The sequence below is a fragment of the Erpetoichthys calabaricus genome, chromosome 2 (genome assembly GCF_900747795.2).
Source record: "Erpetoichthys calabaricus chromosome 2, fErpCal1.3, whole genome shotgun sequence".
NCBI classification, from domain to species: domain Eukaryota; kingdom Metazoa; phylum Chordata; class Cladistia; order Polypteriformes; family Polypteridae; genus Erpetoichthys; species Erpetoichthys calabaricus.
The window spans coordinates 222,742,799-222,758,575 of NC_041395.2; the positions used below are offsets into that span (position 1 = coordinate 222,742,799).

Genomic DNA, 15,777 nt, shown 5'->3' on the forward strand with positions numbered 1-15,777 from the left:
TCAAGACAGAGAAAATCTAATATTCCTGGTGGATGATATCATCAAGAAATGCAATGAAAGAAATTGCAGTAGTTTCTGAGTCCCATGCTGAAAGAGGTTCTGTTTTGGAGGAAAGCAAAGCTGAGGTGGTTTGATCACATTATTTGGATGTCTCCAGAGAGGCTTCTCTAGCTGGCTCTGGAAGTAAAGTCTGCTGGAAGCATACCAAAGGGTAGAATGAAGCCTGAAGGCTTGGAGCAGACAGGTCTGCCTGGAAACGTACCATGTCTGTTCATCCATGACACTAATAGATAGCATTGGACTGGATTAGATAAAATAGAGTTCCGCTTCATGCCAAAAAATTCCATCCTGACCTACTCTGGCTAAAATTAACAAAAAACATAATAAATGTGTTCAGTCATTCCTCATTATATGATTCTAATCCTTCATGAAAATGGATCGGAAAATAAAAATCAGATATAAAAAAACATTTCCCAGCCCATAAGAATAAAGATGGGTCTAACTGCAGCCTGCAATACCTATGATGTATGCCAGGTAATGCCCACAATGTCAGTCCAGAAATGCTCTTTGAGTCAGATCACCCTCACATAACCTTAATCTTAACAATAACATTTATTTATATAGCACATTTTCATACAAAAAGTAGCTCAAAGTGCTTTACATAATAAAGAAAAGAAAAATAAAAGACAAATATAAGAAATTAAAATAAGGCAACATTAGTTAATATAGAAAAGGAGTAAGGTCCGATGGCCAGGGTGGACAGAAAAAACAAAAAAAAAACTCCAGAAAGCTGGAGAAAAAAATAAAATCTGTAGGGGTTCCAGGCCACGAGACCACCCAGTCCCCTCTGGGCATTCTACCTAACATAAATGAAATAGTCCTCTTTGTAGTTAGAGTTCTCACGGAGTCACTTGATGCTGATGGTCATACAGACTTCTGGCTTTTAATCCATCCATCATTGTTGGAACATCATGGTGCTTTGAGTAGATGTGCCACCACCAAAAGGACACCGGAAAAGGAAACAGAAGAAAGAGTAGGGGTTAGTACAGATTTTAGAGCCACCATGAATAGTTATTATAATGAATTGGATATACAGAGTATCAGGATTAAATTACAGTGAAGTTATGAGAAGGCCATGTTAAAGTAATGTGTTTTCAGCAGTTTTTTAAAGTGCTCCACTGTATTAGCCTGGCGAATTCCTACTGGCAGGCTATTCCAGATTTTAGGTGCATAACAGCAGAAGGCCGCCTCACCACTTCTTTTAAGTTTTGCTCTTGGAATTCTGAGGAGACACTCAGTTGAGGATCTGAGGTTGCGATTTGGAATATAAGGTGTCAGACATTCCGATATATAAGATGGGGCGAGATTATTTAAGGCTTTATAAACCATAAGCAGAATTTTAAAGTCAATTCTGAATGACACAGGTAACCAGTGTAGTGACATCAAAATTGGAGAGATGTGCTCGGATTTTCTTTTCCTGGTAAGGATTCTAGCATCTGCATTCTGCACTAGTTGCAAACGATTTATGTCTTTTTTGGGTAGTCCTGAGAGGAGTGCATTACAGTAATCTAGTCGACTGAAAACAAACGCATGAACTAATTTCTCCGCATCTTTCAATGATATAAGAGGTCTAACTTTTGCTATGTTTCTTAAGTGAAAAAATGCTGTCCTAGTGATCTGATTAATATGCGATTTAAAATTTAGATTACAGTCAACAGTTACCCCTAAGCTTTTTACCTCCATTTTGACTTTTAATCCTAATGCATCCAGTTTATTTCTAATAGCCTCATTGTATCCATTATTGCCAATCACTAAGATTTCGGTTTTCTCTTTATTTAATTTGAGAAAGTTACTATTCATCCATTCTGAGATACAAGTTAGACATTGTGTTAGTGAATCAAGAGATTCGGGGTCATCAGGTGCAATTGATAAATACAGCTGTGTGTCATCAGCATAGCTGTGGTAGCTCACGTTGTGCCCTGAGATAATCTGACCTAAAGGAAGCATGTAGATTGAGAAGGGCAGCAGACCCAGGATAGAGCCTTGTGGAACACCATATAGGATATCATGTGTCTTTGAATTATAATTACCACAACTAACAAAGAATTGTCTCCCTGCCAGGTAGGATTCAAACCAATTTAAGACACTGCCAGAGAGGCCCACCCATTGACTAAGGCGATTTCTAAGAATATTATGATCAATGGTGTCAAATGCGGCACTCAGATCTAAGAGGATGAGAACAGATAAATGACCTCTGTCTGCATTTACCCGCAAGTCATTTACTACTTTAACGAGTGCAGTTTCTGTGCTGTGATTTGTTCTAAAACCTGACTGAAATTTATCAAGAATAGCATGTTTATTGAGGTGGTCATTTAACTGTATAATAACTGCCTTCTCTAGAATTTTACTTAAGAAAGGCAGGTTAGAGATGGGTCTATAATTTTCAAGAGCAGAGGGGTCGAGATTATTTTTCTTAAGTAGGGGTTTAACTACAGCAGTCTTAAGACAGTCTGGGAAGACCCCCGTATCTAATGACGAATTTACTATGTCAAGAACATTATCGATTAGCACGCCCGATACTTCTTTGAAAAAATTTGTTGGTATTGGGTCAAGGATGCAGGTGGAGGGTTTCATTTGAGAAATTATTTTATGTAAATCAGGTAAATCTATCCTAGCGAAAGAGTTCAATTTGTTTATAACAGAATACTGGGGTTTAGGAGGATCCTTAGTGTTGGGGAGATATACTATGTTATTTTTAATATCATTAATTTTTTGATTGAAAAATACAGCAATAGCCTCACAGGTTTTACTGGAAGTACTTAGGAGGCATTCCTTTGAGTTACTTGGGTTTAACAGACGATCAATCATAGAGAATAAGACTCTGGGATTAGTAGCATTGTTATTTATAATCTTAGAGAAATAGCAGCGCCTCTCAAGACGGACTGTGTTATTGTATTCTGTTATTTTAACTTTTAATATTTCATAGTGGATAGTTAGTGTAGTCTTCCTCCATTTACGCTCAGCTCTACGGCATGTTCTCTTTAAATCAGACACTCTTTGGGTCTTCCATGGTATAACAATGCTAGAAAATTTTTAAACTGTCTTTTCAGGTGCAACTATGTTAGCAGCAGCTCTCACTTTAGTATTAAATCTTTCCACCTTTCTATTTACATTATCCTCGCTATTATAGTTGGCACTATAAACGGACTGATTACTTAGAATGTTTGTAAGTTTTAAAGCTGCTGATGAGTCAAAGAAGCGTTTTTTAACAATATGCTTCTCATGAGTGTTTTCTATCATTATTTCTATATAAAAAAGTAGAAGAAAATGGTCTGATAGACCCGTATCAATGACCTGCTTTATATCAACTTTTAGTCCTTTAGTAATCACTAAGTCTAACGTATGACCTGCTTTATGTGTAGGCTGATTAACGAGCTGTCTCAAATCGAAAGAGTCCAGGAGGTTCATAAATTCTTTTACTTTTTGGTCACACTGATTATCTATATGAAAATTAAAGTCTCCGACTATTAAGTGTGTGTCATAGTTCGTAATTAAAATTGACATTAAGTCAGAGAATTCCTCAAAGAAAGACGCGTTGAATTTAGGAGGTCTGTACATGGATAATACTAGAATGTGAGAATCTCCATAAATAACAACGGCGAGATACTCAAAGGACTTGAATTTACCAAAACTGACATCTTTACATTTTAACCGGTTTGAGTAAATGTTTGCCAAGCCGCCGCCGTGTAACTTGACATGCAATGGACGTTTCATGACTGATGTTTTGGGCGTTTCATGATGTTGAGGCACTATGTGACTGACCTTATAGGTTCTGTGATCTGTAATTACACAATGTGGTCAGAATCCCCAACCAATTTTCACAAATATTACTAAAGCACCATTAAACACCTATATAATCATCACCTCTGGATTTCTCCATGATATAACTCAGTTTATTCATCATTTATCAAATTAGTAAGCTGTTAATGAGGACTATAATAGGAATGTTTCTGAACATTAGCCTATTCTCGGGATGCAAGAAAGAAACTGAGTGCTCAACACTTGGAAATCTTGCCTACTAGCATTGTGGACTTGTCTTGCAACAAAATGTAGTTTTTAAATTTATGTAAAAAATGCACTCTCTTTTCAGTTTTTTCCCACTTTTTTAGAGCGATTTTTCAAGATTACACAGGTATTTAGTGATAAATACCGCCACTTCATAAGTACAACACTTTGAAATGAACAAAAGAACTAGACTAGCTCATAGTGCAAACATTTTTTTACACAATGAACAAACAGAGACAACAGAGGTACATTACATGAAATCTGCCCTATAATGGAAAAACTGTGTGGACACCAATTTTTTGGAATAAAAAAACAGAACTAATGCAAAAATTTGATAAGAAAAGTAGGATAAAGAAGGATGGCTGCATATATTTTTCAGTTTCATTAAAACTTTTGCAGAGCCACAGTGCATAATCTCTAAATGAGCTATTACTATATTTTATACATTTAAAGCACCAAGTCAAGTCAAGTCAAGTCAAGTTGGGGAGCATGCACTGGTACAGTGCGTTGCCACACCCACTAAACGTTGAAAGAGCTCAGGATCCCGGTTGGCAACCCCCCAGGCAGACACATGGTCCAGTCCTACCCTACGGAAATCGGCCGCAGCCAGGTGTTACGTGGGTGACCCTTTGGCCTAGTCCAGCCACTTGGGTCCCCAAAAATGAGGATCTTATGAGCCGAATCACCTCGGGGAAATGCGCCACATGGCCGTAGTGCCGTAACTGATGCACCCTCACAATGCAAGTAATGTGCCTCATTCAGGACTCCATGAGCAACCGCTCATTCGACATAAAGTCAAGCCAATGGTACCCAAGGATATTCCGGAGAGACACAGTACCAAAGGAGTCCAGTCTTCATCTCAGATCACTAGATAGCATCCATGTCTCACAACCATATAGTAAGACAGGAAGCACCAGGACTCTAAAGACTTGGACCTTCGTCCTTCGAAAGGGGTGCCACACACCCCTTTCCAGCGACCTCATGACCCCCCATGCTCTCCCAATCCATCTACTGACTTCACAGGAACAGTCACCAGAGACATCAATGTCACTGCCAAGGTAATTAAACCTCTCAACAAGGTCAACACTCTCTCCGCAAACAGACACACTGCTGATGGCTGTGCCCAAGAGGTCATTAAAGGCCTGGATCTTGGTTTTTATCCAGGACACTCGCAAGCCCAAACACTCAGACTCCTCACTCAGTCTCTCAAGCGCCTCAATCAGAGCCTCCATTGACTCCATTTTAAAGCACCACTCAGCCAAAAAGGAACCTGTGTAATTTTACAATACTAAGTGCTGAGCGTTGACACTGGTTTGAGTTCTATGTCTGGGCCTTGTCCATGTGTTTGTGTCGAGTTCCTCCCATTCCCCATAGGTGTGCAGGTTACAATACTTGCTGACTCTAAATTACTCTCCTGTGGGAGTGTTGTTCATGTGTGCCCCTGCAATGGCCAGGCATCCTGTTCGGGGTTGGTGCCTACTTAGTGACCAGTACCACCAGAATAGGCTTCAGCCCCGCTGGGACCCTGAACTAGATTAAGCAGATTTAACAATATTAGGCTGCACTATTTTACATTGCATTCAGAGGTTTAGCCAGTGGGAAGGAGAGGATTTCAGGTTTACACTCCACCCTGAAATGTTTTATGGCAGCTCCTACTGATTGATCATAGATTTAATTATGATTCATGTCCTTCCTCAATCCCCCCTATAGTAGTAGCGCGTTGTACCATGTTTGACATTGAGGATTCCTGGCTATGCCTCCTGCTTGTGTTACATCATTGCCTTTATGTTTTATATAACGATGCCCTACTAAAATATTTCTTGTACTAGCTGTGCTACCCATCCATGATGGGTTGAAATTTAAACAATCAGTGTTAGCGTTTGCAGTGCACCATCTATCAGAATGTACAGTATTTTGTAATTCGTGTTGTAACAAAATGCATTGCATTTGCCATTCCAACAGATGGCACTTCACAAACATTTGTAGTATTAAAATGCATTACTACAAATGTTTGTGATGTACCATCTGTGGGAATGACAAGTGTAATGCATATGGCTCTGTTATATTCCATTTGGTACGGGATCCGTAAAAGCAGTGTTAATGTTTATGATATGCCATCTGTTGGAATGACAGATACAAATGCATTTAATTACTACAAATGTTTGAGACGCACCATTTTTTTAATGACAAAGACAGACCAATTGCATGGACACATGGGCACTTATCTTTTCAATAAGTTGGATAAATAAAATTGTTCAACCCCTCTCTCAACCTGTCATGAGAGAGAGAGAGAGAGAGAGAAGTTGGGAGCATGCCCTGATACCACAATACGAACCACCTGGATTGGGACCTGAGGGCAGTGGGTTACACCTCAGTACCACACTGGAACAGTGTGAGGTTTTTTTTTTTTTACAGTGGCTGGAGTGCCAATCCTGCCACCAACCGCCAAGCTTTTCCCTGTAAGCCGAAGGACCCTCCTGCAGGGCTGGATGGAGCAATTGCAGGTTAAGAGACTTGTTCAAGGGCCCAATAGAGCTGAGTTACTTCTGCTGTTTATGGATTTCGAACCGGCAACCTTTGCAATTGCCAGTGCAGATCCCTGGCCTCAGAGCAAACACTCTGTCCAAATTGGCATATACAATAAAAATATTTTAATATGTCAAGGCTGCCTACTGAAGTGTGGAACGGTGGCACAGCGTTGAGTTTGCAAATTCACCTCATACCTGTATGGATTTTAACTAGAAACTCAGATTTTCTTCCTACACTCTTACAAATGTTGGTTCTGTAATGGCAATTTACTGGGTTGTGTGGATCTCCATAGAACCATCGCTTGACAAAGAACCATTTCATTCTTGGAAGGGTTCTTTATATATAAAATTGATTCTTTGGGCTGTGGATGAAACAGAAATCCTTAATGTCTAGTAGGGAACCTAGCAAGATACTAACAGATCAGGAAAACCTGAACTGGGCATGTGTTACTACTTACTATATGCAACATGAGTCATTTTAAATCATATAAGTATTGTTGTTTTACAAATCTTCTGTCACCTGTTAATAGCTGGAGCCTGTTTTGTTATGGATCTCAATATATAAAGCTTCTTTCTAGAACCTTCATGTGGATAGTTCTTCAAGGAATCAAGGAATTGCATCGCTCTGAAGAACCACTCCGGCACCTTTATTTTTAAATGTGTAACTCCCAAAGATGTGCTTTATTAGACTGATAGGCGACTCTAAACATGTGTAGGAATGTGCTGTGTAATGGACTGGCACCCCTGTTCATGTTTAGTCTCTGCCAGGGCCGTCTTAATACATGGGCACACTGGGCAGTTGCCCGGGGACCGTATGTTGTGACTTTCTGAGTGGTTGTGTAAGTAGGGGCACGAGTGCACTGCTTTGCCCAGGGGCCTATAATGCTGTTAAGACGGCCCTGGTCTCTCTGCCTTGAATCAGTGCTTCCAGGTTGGGCTGTGAGCCCTTGTTACTCTGAATTGAATTAAGTGGGCTTGAGAATATATATATATATATATTTTTTTTTTGCCCATGGTGGTAGTGCTGCTGCCTCACAGCAAGGAAACCCATGTTCAAATCCTGGGTGCTCCTTGAGTGAAGTTAGCATGTAGTTAGACTTTGTACTCTGTAGTTTAATATTTGGTGTTCTGCATTCTTGCTTTAATATACTTTTAATTGTACCGGTAATCGTTAGTTGATAATTGTATTCTGTGAGGTAGACACCGAATAAGAATGTAATTTTACTGCACACTGTATATTATATATAACAGAGCTTTGATTTGCTTTAATGTTCGTCCCGTGTCTGCACGAGTTTCCTCCTGCAGTCCAAAGAGGTGTAAGCGAGAGTTGTGATGCTAAACTGGTCCCTAATGTATGCCTGTGTGTCGTAATGGGCCGTGCGATGGGCTAGCATCCTCTCCGGGGATTGTTGCTGCCTGTGCCTGATGCTAACTGAGATAGGCTCCCGCTTCTGTGTAAACCTCTCCTGGATAAGCAGGTTTAGAAAATGGATGGATTTTATCTTTATTGAATTCGACTTGGTTAAAGCATCTACAAAGTTTCAGATTGCTGAAGATTTTAGACAACATGAGACACTGAGTAAACTATATAGCACAGTCAGCAAGAGCTTCATTAGCTGTGGTGTCAATAAATCAACCAAGCTTTATTTTACACAATCCACTTTACACTTCACAATCTCAAGTCCCTTAACTAAGAAAAGTAATAAATGCTCTGGGAATCTCTAGAGGTGTGTGTGAGAGACCCTCATAGATTTTGCCATTTAAACAAACACCCTGCCTTATTATTTCTTTATTAACTCTAAAGTGCATCGGTGTGTGTTCTGACTATAGTGTGTGCATATTTATTTATTTATCTTCCTATTATGGGTTTATTTATTTAAAAAGCTTCTGTAAAAAGCCAGCTTTACCTCTGGTGACAAATAAAGTTCTGTAAAGTTCTATCTATCTCTCTTTTACCCTGTTTAAGCTTCACTCGCTTTAACGGAGGTATCCATTTCATAGTGCCTTATTCTCTTTTCTTGAATAAAAGTTCTTTTCAAGTCTGTCAGTATGCCATTCTTATTTCTAACTAGCTGAGTTCTCCTTGGGTGACACAGTGGTGCAGTGGTAGTGCTGCTGCCTCGCAGTAATGAGACCAGGATTCAAGTCCCGGGTCCTCACTGTGTGGTGTTTGAATGTTCTCCCCATGCCTTTGTGAGTTTCCTGCCGCCGTCCAAAGATTTGCAAGGTTAGGTGAATTGGTGACGTTAAATTGGTCCGAGTATGTGTGTGTTTACCCTGAGATGGAATGGCACCCTGTCCAATGTTTGTTCTTCCCTTGTGCCCTATGCCTGCTGGGACAGGCACGAGCCCCCCTGTAATATCAATTGAAATAAGGAATACACTGCTATTTATATAAAGTAATCTAGTTTACATATCTATTTGATGTATATTACACAATTACAAGCTTCAACATTGATGTGGATGTTAAATGTACAAAATAAAATTAGCGATTCTATATTGAACTACTAATGTATTATTTATCTCAACATTACCAACACCAACTCGCATTTGCCTAATGAAGCCATCTAGGATGTCTTTGATGGTATGCTGGGTGACTGTCTTTTGGCGTTATAGTGTCATTTGTGAATTGTTGAGCATAACATTTTATACAGTTGTCATGTTTCATGCACGGTGGGTCACAATTCATGTTGCTCTTCATGAGTTCATGTACTTTTGGATTATCTTTTGGGTTCAGATGATCAGCACTAATAACAGAATGGTTCCAGAAGGTGTATAATTTGAAAATGAATAAAAAAGGAAAATAGAAGTAGCAAAACATACTGACTTGATTCCCCAGAATGTGAATAGCTAGATCCACCAGGGTGTGCCTTCAGCCAACATGTTAAACTATTCAAGTATGTGGTTTGGCCCTGAAGGTAATGCATACACAGCTTTTTAATTAGGTCTATCTTTAATTTTTCCTTAAACTTTCATGGAAATATTTGTATGTGTCACTGACTTGGGACTCAAAATGTAAGAAAATAATGCGTCATACAGCAAGATACCACCAAGAAGTCACACTTGACCACTGGGGGCATAAAAAGTAACCTATATACATATCATATTTCTCATACTGTACACTGTGGTGCTGGAGTAGTTCTTCAGAGTGATGCCATAAGGCATGGGTGTCCAACTCCGGGCCTGGAGGGCCACAGTGACTGCAGGTTTCATTCTAACCTTTTCCTAATCAGTAACCAGTTTTCATAGCTGATTAACTCCTTTTCCCTTTATTTTAGTAGCCCTGTTTTTAAGAATCCAGTCCTCTGAATTTATTCTTTTCCTCATTAAATGATAGCCAAACAGAAATGAGATGTGAAACGAAACAACAGATGACCAGCTACATCAGGGCTTCAGGCTCCAACCAGTTTCTTAATGAAAAGGAGATTCTTGCTGTTAATCAACCCCATTATTTAATTCCATGGTTTGCTGCTGCTCTCTTTCCAAAACTGTTGATTTTCTGTTTTTTCTAAGAACACCGTTGACATGTTTTGGTGACCTGAGCAGATCAACCTTACTGAGACCTTCACCTTTCTTTATTTTCATGTGGCGGCTCGTTTTGTGTCTCATTATTGTTTGGCTGGTAATTATGGGAAAAGAAACAACTAAGAGGCCCAAGTCAAGTTAATGAAAACTCAGACAAAAGAAGTTAAACAGCACTAAAAACTGATCACTTAATAAGAAGATGGTTAGAATGAAAACCTGCAGTCACTGCGACCCTCCAGGACTGGAGTTGGATGGACACCCCAGCCACAGAGGAACTATTTTTGGCTCCCGAAAGAATCATCCACATGATGGTTGTAGAAAGAACCTGTATTTGCTTAGATCCAACAGGCTCCATAAATACTCATAACTATATGATAAAAAAGTAATGAGATCTCAGTGGGCCCCTGAATTTAAAAGGATTCTTGCTGCATACCATAATACAGGCTATACTGAGGATATTAAAGATGTCTGTTTTATCCACATATAAAGAACTTTTTTAAAAGCCTAAATAACCAGCTGCGTATATAAAGATCCTTTCCCAAAATGAAATGATTCTTTTTCAAGCAAAGGTTCTTCAAGGAACCACGCAATCCATCAAAATGCCATTAAAGAACCGTTATTTTTAAGAAAGTAAAACAGCGGAGCCGTTCTCATACACGGACAGACAGACGTTATTCACTTCATTTATATAGATTATAAAATAACGATTCCACACCCCCTTAATTCAACTTAAAGAACCATCTTAGACGGGGCAGCAGCCCGTCAAGCACATAGCTACATTTCCAATCAATCGACATTTAACCTGACAAACAGGTCTTTGTGATGCGGGAGGAAATTTTATTCTAATAAATCTGAGATGTATTGTAACCTTAACTCTGTAAAGTGCTTACAGATGCCTTGGCTTAATAAAGATTGATCGACTTGATTGATTGACTTTATTACTAAGCTTCAGTGTGTAGGTTTTATTTTTTTTTCTTACCGTGTGCAAACTACGTTTACATCGGGGATATGCAATGCTAGTGTATGCTTCCGCCGTTACTTGACTTCTGAAGAATATGTTGAAACTGCCCGATATGTGAAGTGGTACTTTTGGCTGCACTGCGCAGCCTTTTCGCTTGGGGGCGTGTTTCGCCGTCGCCCAAACACACGCAAACTGCAGCTCAGTGCCGTTAAGACAGTCCAACGAGGAGCGCAGGTGAATTCCTCCACCCGCAACGACTGTAGGAATGGATAAGTAGGGTGGAAGGACGGGTGCGTTCATGAATAGAAATTAACGCGAGTGCCATCTCGGCTAGACCGTCTAAGGCAACTTTAAGGTCTATGCCTTTTAGCGTAGCAGTCTGAGTCTAAATAAAATGTACTGCGCTTGCAAGGATTTTGTATTTTTCATTTTATTTTTAATGTAGTATGTGTTTTCACATCGAACGAACGAGTAGGGGAAATAACAGGAGCCGTTTGCCACCTGGGTCCTAAATTGGCGTAACAAAAAGTCCATAGGGAATTAAGAGAGGAAAAAGAGCGAGGGAGGGAGGAAGGGAGGAAGAGAGAGAGAGAGACGGGAGGGGAGGCGGGAGGATCAGACTAATGAAGTAAAGTCGGCCAAGATGTTTATTAATCTGCTGAAATATTAATGACCAGACAATGACAGAGTGGCAGGTAGCTCATTGACACTACTCGGCGGGCTCATACAATTCAGGAGGGGAGGTGAAGTGACGAAGGGGAGGAGGAGGAGGAGGAGGAGAAGGAGGGAGCTAGGTTCACTTTACTCGCATCCCAAGATGCTGCACTGTCAACAGTGCTCCGCGATGAGGTGAACGTAGGCGCTAATGTTACGTGGGCACGACGAACAAGGCTGTGTCGCAACTGCACGGTTGGCCGGCGGTATTACGAAAACAATACAGCACCGACGAGGGAAACGGATCTCAGAGGTTGGGCGCCCAGCTCAACTGAAAGTTGACAGAAGAAAAAGTTCTTCTCTTAGCGATCACAGCTGGATTTCTCTTCACTCACCTAGCCGGCATGACAGGCCTGAACGAAAGTTTGTGAAGAAGAAAAGAAACCACTGATCGGGTTGCTGTGTTAGAGTGAAAAGGTACGCACTTTATCCGTGCATGAACGTGTATGTATATCTACGTAAAGATGGGCGCCCGTATGCCCTGTGGTAATAAAAGCTGTAATAGTCACACGGATTGGCACAAACCGCCGTATAAATGTACAACTAGGGCGGGGGGCTCCGTAGGCAGGAGGTGCGTGTCTCGTGAGAAATGAATAGCAGGTGCCGATTGGACCCGCTGCTGCACATCGTCTGTACTGACTCCATTCATTCTGTCCGTGACTCGGACAGTATAGCTAGGAAAGAAATTGCTTGAGCCGTCTGGTAGCCTTACGAAGATGAAGTAGATGCTGTAGTGATGTCAAGTACAAATACACTGTAATGAGCCAAAATAATGTAAAATGTATCCCAACAATTAAGCATGCGGGCAGATTAATTTACGCCGCGGTCATCCCAAAGAGGCTGCTGGCACCTGCACGTCATACGATACTTTTCTCAAGTGGTTCCATGTGGCAGGTGTAGCGAAATGCGACTTAAATCGCTTTTTGTGTCGGATCAAAGAGCACATCAAAACCTGCTGCCAAGGAGTTTCTTAAAAGAGCGTTAACAAAAAGATCCAACTCATGTTAGCTTCGTATTCAATTGTATCAATTAAACATTTAGAAGTTCATTGTTTCTTGCATTATTGATAGCTTTGCTAGGGACACTTGGGATGCGTCGCGGGTGTTACGTACTTGTGGTCAATGAAGCTACTGAGACGACTCATCAGAAGGCTAGATCTCATTACGTTTCGTTAGGCTGTGTGAATTCTGAACGTTTAGAAGGCAAATTAATTTCTTACTCGGATCGATTGCCCATGACCAACCCCTCCTCCAGTAAATGCATTTAGAGTGGCTGCTAAAATTGTTAAAAATTGAGTGTCTTGACAATACACGGTCTACTGGAGTTGATGAAACTTAAATCTGTCAGTTAGGAAGGTATAACTAAACAGTAAGTTCATAACAACCTAAGAAATAATAGGGTAAAAATTGTTGAATAGGCAAGTCGTTATAAGTATAATATAACATTATCAAACTACCTTAATCCGTAAGCATTGGGCAAAAGGTTGGAATTCACTGCGGAAAAAGTACCCCAGGATCTCGTTGCATTCTTTGTGCTTTATTTATTCATCTTATTACCTTTTTTTTTTTTTACGTGTGCGTCTATGATGCGAATCTATACAGGCAGCATTCCGCGACAGGTAGGAACCATTCCTAGATAGGACGCCGGGGCTCACTGCACTGTACTCATTCACACGTATCGGATCGGTTTGCTCGCAGATCTTGCAAAAACTCATAAAAATTAGCAGGATAAAGTACTGGATCTTAGTTTTCTGTAGGTTTGCTAACCGCAATTTACCAGTCGAAATGGAGCGTATAAATATGAATGTCTACACCGGTGATGTCCCAGTTAAAACAAACGTCTTAACCGTGTCCTTGTTCTCAGATCCGAAAGACTTCTGCTTGATTTTGTGGGTCGGTATTACTTAAGTCCTCCAATTCAGCGATAAGCGAACAGGATCCCTGTGTGACCAGCTCTTATAGACCAATAAGATTGCGGCTAACTGTATGCCTTTTTTTAAAATGAAGAATAACAACATGAAACGTTTGGCGTCAAAAAGAGATGATGTCACATCTTTATCTATTACTGACTCGCAACTCATAGTACCATGTTTAAAATACGCAGAAAGTTTTATGAGTGCTACTCTTGTCCTAACTAGAGTTGATGCAAATCGAAGCTAAAGTAAATAAATGTCGATCTCTGGCAATTATAAAGCTACGGTAATGAATTGTAGAGTTCTCGGTTGTTCTGTTAGCATACATATTGTTTTCTGGTCTCCGTAACCGTTAACCAGTGACTATATTACAGACGACCAGAGCATATACAATTTACGCAAATTTCATCCATTTTCTGACCCGTATTTCCACTTAATTGTGCTAGTGTATTTAAGTAGAAGATAGTAACCCGTTCACTGACTGAAGGTACACACGCTTAATGACACTATGTCAATCTATACTCTGCTCTTAAACGATAATAGAGGGAAACGTGCGGTCATAAAATGAATGCATAATCTGCGTTTGCGATTGACGCTGGAAAGAGTAATATACATGGACCGTTAAGCACGGCATTTTAGAATGAATATTTAATTCTGTAGAAGGGGCACGTTGACTTTAAACCCCGAACATTTCATCAGGATAATCTTTGTGGCGAGCCCCGGTGATGGATGCGCAAGTGTGCCCCACAATAGACGGGTTATATCAAGAGTTAGCTGTTATCCGCCGTGCAGCAACTGAAGTAAGCTTTCTCCCGGCAATGAAAACGAAATATATAAAATAAATAGGTGTATATCTCGTTAGTTTTATGATTAATTTTAATCCTTTATGCAGGATTTTGAGAAACATCGCTTTTGCAGAGCATCTGTTCAGAAAACGTGTAGTTCTTTTTGTCATTTGGAGCTTTAACTCTTGTTTTTTGTGGCATCTTTTCGAATTCCCTTATTCTGAAGTAAGCTAATTGCTTTCCTTCCAGTTTAAACATCCAGGTGCCAATTTAGCAATTGAGTCTGTTCCAAACCAGTACGACTACGCCACTGTTAAAAGAGAGCGAATGGAGACATGGAATTCCACAGCGCACACACGCACGCGCATTGTTTACCATCCATTCATTTTGGAAGCCGCATTTTACATTGTAAGGTTGCGAGGAGCCGGAGGAATATGGAGAACTCACAAGCAGGACTCGGACAGTGCCCGCTATCAACACTCCCCTCAAATCCACTCATTGGACAGTTCGCCCACCGTGCTCAGCACTTAAATGGTATCGTCTTCTCTGAAATTGTCGTATGTAAAACATTTCGAAATAGATAAAATGTCAGGGTAAGTTTAAGCACTTAAAAGTTTTGATACTTTATGTTCATTTCTTTATTTTAACAAATTACTTTATCGATATAAAACATTGATCTTAGTTCTTAACCAGATCAAGATGGTAACGATTTTGCTCCCGTGTTGAATAGTTTCCTTACTTGACCCAGTTTTGCTGTTTCGGAAAATTAACGGAGGTTAACAGCAAGCGCACAAAAGACTGACTTGATGTTTAACAGTGTGATGTAGGTAAAAACTAACTTTTTCTACTAACTAACTGAAAGACTGTCCCAGTTGTATTAATCAGTTAAAGTTATCTACAAGGACATTACTTGAGGAATTCCATATGTCACTCTAGAACCAAGTGACAATACGTGACACTGTGAATGCTACTAATCATCTTTTGGGTATTCTATACAATTTATGTTGTTGATCATCTCATTAACTTTCTGTTTGTGCCTACTATAAATTTCCTTTTGGTTCATAACGCCACATTTCTCTAAATTCTAACAAACAAGGGTTATATGTAACTGCAGAAGCTTGAAGAATTTGTTTGGGGTAGGGAGGTTGCCATCTAAACAAGCAGACCTCCATGTCGTGTATGTTGTCCTCTGTGTGACTTTTTCAATGTCTGAGATTTCAGAAGGAGATATCAGGCACTTGAAAGAACTGTTTGGAATTTCCAGTGAGTGATTGCCACTGACAAGCT

At 40.1% G+C, this 15,777-nt stretch overlaps 1 protein-coding gene across 4 annotated transcripts in view; it reads left to right on the top strand.

Annotated features, from left to right (window-relative positions):
• The first annotated feature begins 11,667 nt into the window (after window positions 1–11,667).
• cdh23 (cadherin-related 23) overlaps window positions 11,668–15,777 on the top strand; it is a 1,336,251-nt gene continuing 1,332,141 nt past the window's right edge. For all 4 annotated transcript variants that reach the window (XM_051923904.1, XM_051923901.1, XM_051923902.1 and 1 more), the window contains exon 1: window positions 11,668–12,210. The gene's annotated coding sequence lies outside the window, so the exon portion shown is untranslated. The remainder of the gene's footprint in view (window positions 12,211–15,777) is intronic.